The sequence below is a fragment of the Rhinatrema bivittatum genome, chromosome 13 (assembly GCF_901001135.1).
Source record: "Rhinatrema bivittatum chromosome 13, aRhiBiv1.1, whole genome shotgun sequence".
Classification (NCBI taxonomy): domain Eukaryota; kingdom Metazoa; phylum Chordata; class Amphibia; order Gymnophiona; family Rhinatrematidae; genus Rhinatrema; species Rhinatrema bivittatum.
The window spans coordinates 45330300-45343577 of NC_042627.1; the positions used below are offsets into that span (position 1 = coordinate 45330300).

The 13278-nt window shown below is 46.5% G+C and overlaps 1 long non-coding RNA gene across 2 annotated transcripts in view; it reads left to right on the forward strand.

Annotated features, from left to right (window-relative positions):
• Window positions 1-357: 357 nt before the first annotated feature.
• Window positions 358-13278, forward strand: part of LOC115075426 — a 48966-nt gene continuing 36045 nt past the window's right edge. For both annotated transcript variants that reach the window (XR_003852502.1, XR_003852501.1), the window contains exon 1: window positions 358-418. This is a non-coding gene — a long non-coding RNA (uncharacterized LOC115075426). The remainder of the gene's footprint in view (window positions 419-13278) is intronic.

Here is a 13278-nt window from a genome sequence, read left to right on the forward strand (position 1 = left end):
CTTGGGGCGATGAAGCAGGTTCGGACCCCTCTCGGGGCGATGAAGCAGGCTCGGACCCCTCTCGGGGCGATGAAGCAGGCTTGGATCCTCCTCGGGGCGATGCAGCAGGCGTGGCCCCCTCTTGGGGTGATGAAGCAGGCTCAGATGGCAGAGCAGCAAGGTTAGAAGTAGTGTACATGGAAGACACAGATTGTACTGCCAAGGGCTTGATACCTCGAGCCAAAGTCTGAAGCTCCTGATTTTGTTTCTGGGGGAGCATTTTAGAGAAGGCACAGGCAGTTCTATGACGTCTAGCGAAGGTGCTCGTTACAGGCTGTTCAGCAGCTGTGGGAAGCAGAGCCCTGCTCGGGTTAATGAGTTCCATCTGTTTTTGTGCTTGCTCTCCTAGAACGGAAGTCCTAGAAGTTCTCTTGGCCAGGTAAGTTTTTGGTTTTCTTGGAGTATAAGCTGCTTTTTGGTAAAAAGTTTTGTGACAAGTTATGCTACAATCTTCTGTTAGTAAACTGTCCAGGGTGAAAACATTCCTAGCTGAGCCAGAAGCAGGGCAGAGTGTGATAGCTCTGGCTGAATCTTTCGGAGGAGAAGGTGGCCCGTTAGCTGTGCAGCGGGGGCAGGGTTTGCCTGGAGGCAAAAGACAAGGAAGACAGAGACACTTCCACCAGCCTGGTTTGGGAGAATTGCAATTAAGGCATTCTTGGTATACAGACACATTCCTTTTGTGACAGTTGCTGCAAATCCAGTGCTCCTGGTCCGAGAGCTGACAAGCTAAACAGTTCAGGTACGTAGGATAATTCAGAGTTTGACAAATGGTACAGATAATAAAGCGTGGAGACTCACCGTCTGAATACTGAGTCCTTACTGTCTCTCCCAATGTAAATGGCTTCGGCATACTGTTACGACTGGGCTCCGGTCAGGAGTCGTGAACACCACCCAGAAGGGTGGCTCCAGATTGAGAGAGACAAGAATGGCTGATACAGGGTCTGGGTCCAGGCTGGGTCAGGGCAGGCGGCAGAAAGCAGTGTCTAGGTTCAGGCTGGGTCAGGGCAGGCGGCAGATAGCAGTGTCTAGGTTCAGGCTGGGTCAGGGCAGGCGGCAGATAGCAGTGTCTAGGTTCAGGCTGGGTCAGGGCAGGCGGCAGATAGCAGTGTCTAGGTTCAGGCTGGGTCAGGGCAGGCGGCAGATAGCAGTGTCTAGGTTTAGGCTGGGTCAGGGCAGGCGGCAGAAAGCAGTGTCTAGGTTCAGGCTGGGTCAGGGCACAGTAAGCAGGGCAAGGCAGGTCAGAAGGCCCGTAGGCCACACGCACACACAGAAGGCCCGTAGGCCACACACACACACAGAAGGCCCGTAGGCCACACACACACCGTAAGCAGAGCAAGGCAGGTCAGAAGGCCCGTAGGCCACATGCACACACAGAAGGCCCGTAGGCCACACACACACACAGAAGGCCCGTAGGCCACACACACACCGTAAGCAGAGCAAGGCAGGTCAGAAGGCCCGTAGGCCACACATACACAGAAGGCCCGTAGGCCACACACCGTAAGCAGAGCAAGGCAGGTCAGAAGGCCCGTAGGCCACACATATACAGAAGGCCCGTAGGCCACACACCGTAAGCAGAGCAAGGCAGGTCAGAAGGCCCGTAGGCCACACAAGGCAAGGCAAGGAAAAGGCCCGAAGGCCGCGCAGGGCAAGGCAAGGAAAGGCCCGAAGGCCGCGCAGGGCAAGGAAAGGAAAGGAAAGGCCCGAAGGCCGCGCAGGGCTAGGCAAGGAAAGGCCCGAAGGCCGCGCAGGGCTAGAGCAGGGAGCCCAGGTGAGCTCGATGCCGAAGCACCGAGGCAACTGTCAGGCAGGGTTATAAGGACACACCCAGAGCATAGAGTGGACAGAGGAGATGGACGGGGCCTGTCCGGAAAGCCAGCACTAGAGGGACCCCTTGTGGTGAGGTGGTTGCACTGCAGCCAAAACTGTAACACCAGATACATATTGGTGCATAGGGGGTTCGTTTATTAAGGGAGCCCTTTTACCTGCAGAGTTTACACCAGTTCTCAAAATCAATTTAAAAATTGATTAGAGAAGAAGTACCTGCAGAGATTTCGTCTGCTTTTGCAGAGGATATTTTTTTTCTTTTTTTTTTTTCTCAAAATCATTTTTATTGAGAACGCATAAACACAACTACAACCGCCGCAAGACAAAATGACCAATATTAGCCCGAAGCGGGCACCAAACATCGACATATTATAAGACAGTTGGAAGAAAACAAATAAAAACAATGCATGTGCTGCAACTGCATATACGTCCCCATTTTCTAATATGTATTTACCCATCCCTCTTGCCATCCATCCCAGTCACACACAAGCAGTCATCCAAACCACCCCCCTATAGTGCCCCCCTCCCCTTCCCCGGGGAATGGTGCATTATAAACAAATAGCAAGTGAGCTAAATATTCAAACACTCAACTATTCAAATAGATGACGTGTTCAGGTCCATGTGGTATTATATCCAGTATTTAAAAGTTGAGTTTGTATATCCAAAGGTAGTAATGCAAAACAAGCAGCCCAATAGGCCACATAGGAGGTGTTCAAAGTGCGTCCTGTTGAAAGAGCATCTAAACGCTCCAGTTGCATGGTGGACGCCAGTCTATAATACCAAGCTTGCATAGTAGGTTGTGTCGTAGGCTCTATCCAAGAGGCCAGTATCGTCCGGCAAGCTAACAAAATTCCAGTGTGACCGAATCGATCAGCAGCCGCAGTATAGAACGACATATTGCCTCGCAGCCCAAACAATAGCAGTCTGCCTGACCTTGAAAGAGTAGAAGTTATACAGCAGGCTACGTGGGTAAGGACACCGTCCCAGAATGTCTGGAGAGTCGGGCACTGATAAAGCCTGTGAGCCAGTGTGCCAAGTGCGCCATTACATTTAATACACTGGGGGGATGTCAAGCAACCCATACGGTAACGACAAACATCATCACAGATGACATGGTGCAAGATCCAAAATTGAAGTTCCCTCAGGGTGAGATCAGGTATTGAGTGAGATAAGGTTCTAAAGCAGGTAATGATGTCGGTATGAGAAATAGTTCTCCCCCAGACTTCCGTCCAATAACTGGCTAGGCTACGGACATTTCCGCCCCACGACACTCCAGCCCTTGATAGAGTTTTGATGAAAAGCTGTATCAAAGAAACGTTGGGCAAAACTGGACTCCTTGCGAAAATCTTCCGCCGTCCACTTAAACGACTGTAGATAATGTCGGGTCTGTAGGTAGGCGAAGAAATGTCTATTGGGAAACGTGTATTCCCGGGCCAGAGAAGTGAAGTCCCGTATCGTCGGGGTATCCAAAAGATAAAAATGGAATATAAATGGTAATCCTTTCTGAAGCCAATCTTGAAAAACTGCCCAACAATCCAGGCCGGGCAAAAAGTTTTTGTTTCCCATGAGCGGCATAAGCAATGATGTCATACCTTTGAGCCCCTCCTGCTGACGCAGCCAACGGCACGCCTGCCGACATGGTTGCAGGAGCTCTTTAGGGATTTTCAGAGCGCTATAAGTAACTGTGTCAGCTTGAACAAGGTATACTGGAGACCAGGGAGCCACCATACTAATAAACAAATTATCCTCACAGTATGAATATTGGTCCAAGATCCACTCCCCCACAAAGCGGAGTTGACAAGACGCGTTATACATGCGAAAGTCTGGCATACCCAATCCCCCAGTTTCCTTAGAGTGTACCAGCACTGAGTAGTTCAGCCGAGCTCTCCTCCCCCCCCCCTCCCACAAAAACCTTTGAAAAGAGCGCTGTAGCCACAGGACATCAGCCCTTGTGAGCCAGCAGGGCAACATGTGAAGCTTATACAGCAATTTGGGGACCAGTATCATCTTAATCAAGGCGCAACGCCCAAAGAGAGATATCGGCAAGGTACGCCAAGCATTCAGCTGGGCCCCCAAAGCAGACATGGTGGGCTTAATATTGAGGGCATAAAGGGCCAATAGATTCCTTGGTATCCACACCCCCAAATATTTTAACTTATCCGGGGCCCAAGCAAAGGGAAACCCCGCACCCCACTGTCGAACAGTATCAGGTACGAGCGCCAAGGCTTCAGATTTAGCGTAGTTAATAGTCAAGCCCGCAATTTCTTTAAAGAGAGAAAAATGCCTAATAATCACAGGTACACTAGTTCTGGGTCGTCCCACGAATAACAGGATGTCATCTGCAAACATCGCCAACTTCAACTGATGTCTCCCTATTCGCAGCCCGGTAAACTCGGGATCTAAGCGCAGTTTAATAGCTAACGGCTCAATGGCCAGTACAAACAGCAATGGGGACAGGGGGCAACCCTGGCGCACTCCACAGTGTAAGGAGAAAGGCTCAGTCAGCGCTCCATTAATAAGGAGGCGTGCACCAGGGTTACTATATAACACCTCCAGCCAGGTGACAATGTTGCCTACAAAGCCATATTGACGCAAGCTCCAAAACAAATAACCCCAGGAGAGAGAGTCGAACGCTTTCTCAGCATCCAGACTCAAAATTAATGCGTCTGTCTGGCGATGAAAACTAAGAGCAGCTATTAGTCGGCGGACATTCTTCACCCCCTGTCTACCCTTAACGAGGCCTGTCTGGTCTGGATGTATCAATGTTGGGAGAATCAGGGCCAACCGAGCCGCCAGCACTGCTGCAAATATTTTTAAGTCACTATTTATCAGGGAAATAGGGCGATAAGAGCCTACTTCAAAAGGATCCTTCCCCGGTTTAGGGAGAAGCACAATGGTAGATTGGTTCGCTAGGTCGCTTAAAGACCGATCTTTAAGTAAATCATTAAAGTATGAAGTCAAAATTGGCAGTAAGGGGAACTTCAAAATTTTATAAAATTCAGGCCCCAGGCCATCAGGCCCCGCCGCCTTTCCAATTTTTAATGTGTGAATAACGGCATGTACTTCACAATCCTTAACCAGGGCATTTAACGCCTCTAACTGCAATGAGTTCAATCGCGGCCAGGGGAGGTCTTTGAAGAAGTTAGCCGTCGCCTCCAATGGGCTAGGCTTCTCCCCATAGAGACTCTTATAATATTCTAAAAAGCGAGCCGCAATTGCCTCAGGCACAAATTGGTGTTGTCCCTGACTGTCCTTAATACTGGAAATAATAGACTTCGGTCTTCGTGCTCGGACCAGCCTGGCTAGCAATTTACCTGGCCTATTACCATGTTTATAAAGTTTCAATTGGTAATATCTGAGGGACTTGGTGGCCCGCTGGTACAGAAGAGTATTTAGAGTTTCCCTTATTTGCACAACCTCCATCTTACTAGCATCTGTCATTGTTTGCATATGACGCCTTTGCGCGTTTTTAAGTTCTGCTGTGAGGCGCAAGACGGCCGCATTCCGTTTCTTATTTTGGGTTGCTACATAAGCTATCACTGCGCCCCGCATTACGGCCTTGCCTGCCTCCCACAAAACAGTGGGTGACGTCTCAGGGTGTGTATTAAGGCGCACATAATCATCCCATTGAGTCTGTAGATATTGATGAAACTGTTTATCTAACATAAGTCCAGGGGGCATTCGCCAGGAGAATGGTGGCTTAGGAGAGGTTCCTAGGGTGATGCCAACCGACACTGGCGCATGGTCAGAAATGGATATAGTACCGATAGTGGCTGTAGTCACCCTGGGAAACAAGAAATCAGAGAGCAAAAAATAATCAAGGCGGGAGTAAGAACCATGAGGATGGGAAAAGAAAGTATAATCTTGTTCTCCAGAATGCAAAGCCCTCCACACATCCATAAGACCCAACTCTTGGCTAATAAAGTTAGCGCCCACTCGGCAATCATTAGGTGCAATAGGTTTCAAGGGTTTACAATCCTCCGTTTTATTTGGCACCATATTAAAATCCCCTCCCATAATCACTGCATTAGAGGAGAGCTCGGCCAATAGCCCCGTCAAATGAGTATAGAATTCATGTGAATATACATTTGGCACATACACATTGCAAAGAATCACTTGTTGCTGGCAGCATTGTCCCGAACTATAACATACCGTCTCTCCACATCGTGCTACACCTTCTCCGCCTGAAAGGGCACCTGCTTGTGGATTAAAATAGCTACTCCCCTCTTTCTGGAGGAATAAGAGGATGAAAAGCATTGTCCCACCCATTCTCTCTGTAGTTTAGCATGTTCCCCGGCAGTAAGGTGAGTCTCTTGCAAAAATACTATTTGAGATCCTAATCGACGGAAAAGCTGCAATAACTTTTTCCGTTTAACGGGAGAGTGAATCCCGTCAACATTAAGTGAAGTAATTTTAATTGTAGTCATCTTGAAAAAATTTGAGAGGCCCTAACGACTCACCAGAGGAGCATAAGAAGAAAAAAGCCCCGGGTGCCCACCACATGGGCACCCGGGGCTCCCCAGCCTGAGCCACCGGGATCAAATGCAACTGGCACCATAGCATCAGGGCCCACAACCAATTCTACCGCAACAAGTGTTACTGTAATGCACCAACTCCCCGTAGCCCTCTCCCCCCCCTCCCCCCAAGACCCCCCCTCCCCCACAGCCATACACAGACATACCACACACATACCCAGATACTCCAAAATTCCACATACATCGCTCGAAGAGGCACAGGCCTCGGGCACCCCCTGCTTGCAGGGTGTGTCCTAGGCCCCCTCCGACCCCCCCCTCCCCCGCCTACATCCCACCAATGTAAAGGCAGATTTTATTAAACCCGTAACTACACACAAATAGGGTATGAACTGTGATCAACCCGAGCATAATGGCATAATGGTCCCAGATCCTAACTACAGATCACTCCACATCGTAGTCAACAGGACCAAAACAAAATTCTGAGAAGTCAACATAGTGAAACATATATCGGCCCCACAGTCCAGTGCCAGTAGATAACGTATATGTGGGCCGTACCGATGCCAGAGCACCAGCGCTGGCGGTCAGGTGTCCTCAGCCCAAGGAGGCAGAACAAACCAGGAGAATACCACATCTCGCCATCAATCATGTACTAACATTAAACTGCAAACTTAAAGACCGATGGCGAATAAGCTCATTTCCTGCTCCAGGAAAAAGGAACCACTACATCCTCAAGTATTTTCATCTTGCGGGAGGTGTGCCAGAAATTGTGACGCCTCCTCCTTGGAGGTGAAGAACACTGTTTTATTTGCATGGTGAACCCGCAATTTGGCTGGATACATCAAGGCAAAGGTGATTCCGTGCTTATGGAGCTCGGTACAAGTTGGGGCCATGGCCTTGCGCTGCGCTGCCACCGCGGCGGAGAAATCGTTGAAAAGTAGAATGCAGGAGCCCATATATTCCACAGTTGGTTTCTTTCGAAATTCTCGCATTATCTGGATTTTTTGCTGCCAATTGAGAATTCTCGCCATCACAGGGCGCGGTCTGTATCCGGGCTCCGGTTGTCTTCCCATTCTGTGTGCTCGTTCACAACGTAGCTGCCCCACCAGAGTTGAAAGTCCCAAATGCTGTGGCAGCCAATCCTCCAAGAACTTGTATAGGTCAGGGTCCCGAACGGTCTCAGGCATCCCCACTATTTTTAGGTTATTTCTGCGGCTCCTGTTTTCCTGGTCTTCAAGTCGCTCAAGAAGTACCGCATGCTGCTCTTTAAGTGCTTGAACCTGTCTTTCAGCGGTCACGAGGCAATCCTCCTGGTCTCCAACCCGCTGCTCCACACCATCCAGCCGTCGTGCCTGACCCTCCACCGCCGCCTTTACTTCATCCATAGCAGACTGTAGTTTAAGTAAACGATCATCCAGGGCTGCAGATACCCGCGAGGAAATCAGGAGCAATGCATCCTCTGACACCGACGCCAGTTGTTTGGGTTGATCAGTTCCGGACGCCATTTTAGGTTTCGAGCTGCGGCGCTCTGTGACGGATCTTGACTGGCGCGGGTGCATATCACGCCCCCCCACCACAAAGGTTCCCAAGACTCAGCATTACTCTGTGCGCAAGAAGTCGAGAACACCAGCGAATGTAAAAAAAAAAAGCAGTGGGGCTATAGAATAAGGTTCACAGAGCTCACCAAACCTGCATCCGCTCCGGGTGACGTCGCCCCTGTAGGCCCACAGTTCGCCTTATAGCCGCTATAGCTTCCACACCCGATCGAGGCAAAAGTTGACCCCCACAAAAGTTGATATAGATGATAGGGATGTGAATCGTTTTTTGACGATTTAAAATATCATCAGATATATTTTAAATTGTCAAAAATCGTTAGAGCCGCGATACAATAACAATTCCCCCGATTTATCGTTAAAAAATCGTAAATCGGGGGAAGTGGGAGGGGAAGGGGGAGGGCGGGAAAACCGGCACACTAAAACAACCCTAAAACCCACCCCGACCCTTTAAAATAAATCCCCCACCCTCCCGAACCCCCCCAAAATGCCTTAAATTACCTGGGGTCCAGAGGAAGGGTCCCGGTGTGATCTTTTACTCTCGGACCTCCATGCGTTGTAGAAATGGCGCCGGCGCTACCTTTGACCTGTCGACAGGTCAAAGGTAGCGCCGGCGCCATTTTGTTTTTTTGTCCCCTGATGTCAGGAGCGTAGGAGATCACTCCCGGACCCCCGCTGGACCCCCAGGGACTTTTGGCCAGCTTGGGGGGGCCTCCTGACCCCCACAAGACTTGCCAAAAGTCCAGCGGGGGTCCGGAACGACCTCCTGCAGTCGAATCGTGTTGCTGTACAGCCGGCGCCATTTTGCGCAAAATGGCGCCAGCCATACGGCAACGCACGGAGGTCCGAGAGTAAAAAATCACACCAGGACCCTTCCTCTGGACCCCAGGTAATTTAAGGCATTTTGGGGGGGTTCGGGAGGGTGGGGGATTTATTTTAAAGGGTCGGGGTGGATTTTAGGGTTGTTTTAGTGTGCCGGTTTTCCCGCCCTCCCCCCCCCCCCACTGGACCCCAGGTAATTTAAGGCATTTTGAGGGGGTTCGGGAGGGTGGGGGATTTATTTTAAAGGGTCGGGGTGGGTTTTAGGGATGTTTTAGTGTGCCGGTTTTCGATTTACACGATTTACACGATATTTAAAAAACCCAAACTGCGACGATCCGATTCCCTCCCCCTCCCAGCCGAAATCGATCGTTAAGATGATCGATCACACGATTCACATCTCTAATAGATGATTGCAGGAATTCAGGAGCGCCCTAATGAATGTCCCCTCTCCCTCATGTATATGTCACAGTCAATGTAGCCACGAGGATTATCCAAGGAAGAGGTTCCCTTTGTTTGACGCCACTGTCGCTACGTGGATGCGAATTCTGCCCCTCGCACTGCCCACCACAGATATCAATGTTTCAATGATTCTCTCCCGGAGAGAGGCAAAGGTTGAAATAGCCTTGTATTTTATATTTATTCGTCGTGCAAACAGCAATTCAGAAGGGTCAAAGTGCACTTTCGTTTACAAATATCTCTGTCTCTCATCCAGCAATAGTCCGTTTCTCGAATAAGTTCCCTTGAGGCAAAAATATCATTCGGAGGGACCAGCTGGACAAGAGGCCCAAACACGCACAAGGAGCCCACCGCGGCGAGTAGCCCTCTCCGGCAAAACACCTGAACAAGCAATGAAGAAAAAACTCACGTTGCCGGCCGCCATCTTGGCCATGCTTCTACCGGCCCTGCCCGCTCTCCACTCGCCGCAGTAATCGAGTGTCAGCCGCTCCAAAAAACCCCACATTCAGGCAGCACAGAGTCTCCCAGGCAGTATCGCGGGCAGATTCCAGCAGGATCAATTAATTTGAGTGTGCATCGCTACGGCTGTGGGGAGCACGGCACGGCCCCGGACGCCATCTTAGCCCGATCCCTTCGCTCCGCAACATATTTTGTCTCTGCCTTCTTCCTGCGACCTCCGAAACGGCACAAATTTCACGGAGGGGAGCCTGGAGCCCTCAGATGACCTCTCTCGGTAAGTTACCACCAAAACGCCGCATAATAAGGTGTCCAGCAGGGGAATACCGGAGGGGGGGCCACGAAGCTCAATATCCCCGCTTCCTTGCTGGTGATGTCATCACCCGGAAGTCCTTTTTTTTCTATTCAAAACAACAACTCGCTGTGTAACAACACTGCCTCGCCCGCCCTAATCCTGCCTCAGAGTCTGCTACTTTGCCCCTGGGTAATGGTATGTGCACTCTTGATCTGCAGGTGTACTTTTATCTGGGGACAGCGTAGGCAATTCTCAGACAGCCTGTTTACCCAAATAAATCACTTCTGAAAATTGCCTTTCCCAAGTTTAAGCCAGTTTTGCTACGGTACAAAAATCACATTAATTTTGTGCCAGTGTTTTTCCCTTTGAAAATAACGAGATGTTGTTATTGAATACATCTGCCACAGTTCTTACCCTGGAACAACACTGAGGCAGATATTTCACAAATGAGCCTCTATATAGCTTTGAACTGTCAGATTTATTAATTAAGGATTTCCCCTAAATCAGTATTAACAAAAGGATTTTATTAATTCAAATTTATTTAAAATTAGAAAAATAATAATATGCAAAATGCACATAAACTCTGAAAAATGTAAAACATATAGGGGCGATATAGATGCCTATTTCCTCTTTGTCATGCAGTATATTAGTTGAGAAGGATAGGTAAAATTGCATAGGCTGCTGCCATAGCCCACTACAGAACCTCTCAAAGGATCCATTGACTTCTGCAAGGCTTCTAGCCATAAATCCCCATGCAACTTTAACTGATGGCACTGTTGTGGTTTACTTTTCCAATATTTTAAATGTATTTACTAACAATTGGGTTTACTCATATGGACAATGAATTTTAGTCTCTAAAATATAAGTTGACCAACTCTGAGAGTTCAATGTAATCATCCTCAGCTTTACATCCTGTGAAAAATGTAGGGCACACAGAATGATAATGGTAAGGGTCTGTGCCGATTCCTCTTTCTATTCCCTCTCTAGTACCCACATGCATGCACATATCCACACATAATCAAGGGCTTTGCATAGATCAGATCCCAAACACTTGATCTATTTTTTGTATCACTCCTAAGGATAGGCACTGGCTGTCCTAAGTCTACCTGGCTAATAACTGTTTATGGACTTTTCCTTCAGGAACTTGTCCAAACCTCTTTTGAATCCCACTGTGTTATTTGCCTTGACCACATCCTCTGGCAACATATTCCATAGCTTGATTGTGCACTGAGTGAAAAAAATACTTCCTACACTTTTGTTACAAAATCAATATGTGACAGAGATCGTGAGAGAAGGAAAAGAAATATCAGTGAGGTGTTGAACAGTCACTGCCTGTGAAGGTTTACGTCTCCTCTGGGAGATTTGAGACAGTAGACCTTGTAAAAGTTGATGTCATTCTTAGCTATTTATTACCTGTCATGTTTTGTTCATTTTTTTTTTTAGCTTGTGTAGCTCTGCTTCCAGACTGCAAGCATACATTGCGTCAACATTTCTCTTAGCTGAATAATGCTTGTTGGTAATAGCAAGGAGAATGTTCTAATCCCAGCCTGTGTTCTAACAGTGGGGTTTTTTTTAAAGTTATTTGTGTGCCTAGAGCAGCAAATTTACTTGTCAACATGACATTAACATGATGCTGTACAAGCTGGAATTTATAGTCCCAATCCTCTGTGCTCAAACACTAACCAGATTCAGAATAAGTGAAGGGCAAGGCCTAAATACCAATGTGAATTTTGCATAAACGCCTGATATACTCCTAAATGAAGTTCAGTTTCTTAGTCATGCCTTCATTCATTTTTAAATATTTAACCTGTGTGCACAAAATGCTAAAATATAAATATCTAAAAAAAAATATTCTCAGCCAAACCAAATCCCTGGTATCCCATAGATGCTTCCGCTCCTCTTATTGTACTGTAAGTATTGGCTCAACTAAGTCAACTAGGCAATTTGCCTGTGTGCCCTTCTTCAGCTGTGGTGTCAGCAATGTTTCTCTTTTTGAGAAACAACTGTGGATTTTCATTGTCTGTCTCTTAGGTATTATTCAAACAGGGAACTTGGGTTTTTTGTATCTGAATTAGTGCATCTATCCCAAATCTTGATTGATTTGATTCATATTCATCTAAATTTATAAGTTATTATTGGCCAATACTGCACAATAAAACATACAAAATGCTTTATAATCCTGATCCTTGCTGGAAAAAAAAACCCACTTCAATAATTTCATTGGTCATTTTAAATTTTACACATCATACAGTATAGGAATTGCCCAATCTATTTCTGAAATAATCATTTCAATTGTTTCAGAATTTATGTCCATTATTTCAGAAATTGCAGGCTTTTTCAGCTTCTCAGTCAAAAACTCCAAAGCCTGCTCAATTTAGCAGAAGGGACCCCTTGACTGTTCATACAACCCAATGAAGTGCAAGAAAATGGTGGTCAGATGCAGTAACATCCTCACAGACACAGGAGGGCAAAATAATCAAAGGGAAAAAAGTGAATTGCAATTATGAACAGAAGAGAAAAGAACATGATAATAAACATTGAGGTGTCTATTTGCAGTTATGACTCCTGTCTTAAAGTCATTTTAGAAACAAAAGGCCTTTGTGTTGCCTTTTTGTATTTGTTTTAGAACTTTCAGGCTATTTCTAGTTTTTCAGCTCTTTTGATTCACAACCGTTGTGATCTTCATTTGGACTGACAGTATATAAAATGGCTAAATAAATAAATAAAATAAATAAACTCTAAGACTTTGTGCAATAGACTCTGGCCATTTAAAATCAGTCTTTATTATGTAAAGAAGGAAGTATTTAGATTCATATGTACTGTATGCACCCAAGCTGTTTCACCATTAACCAATGAGAGTTGGATAAATTTCTATTATTAATAGATGTCTGGTCATCTTATATATTGTTTCCCCATACAGTTGTATTGCTTTGGAATATAATTCCTACTTTATTTTATCAGTTCAAACACCAATGTTATTGTAAGTGCTATTAAATAAGCAAAACTAATTTGTGTAAATTTATATTCTTGTTCCCCTGTTATTATGCCAATCTCAACAAACAAAAAACAACCCTGACTTTACATATGCATTGTGTATAGTTTGTTTTAACTAAGAGTAATTAACTTGATTTCTCAAGAAGGTTAAAAAAAAAGAAATCTAATCAAATAGATCAATCTTTGTAACAAAGGGACATTATCTCTATTGCAAGCATTCAGTAACATTGAAAAAGGCAAAAAATTACTATACAGGAAATTATTCTTTGGTGGAACTTTGCAATCAACAGTTAGATTTACACTTGCATAGTCATAGTGCGTGCATATGGTAATAACATTTGACATTTGTGCTTATTACGTTACTTGA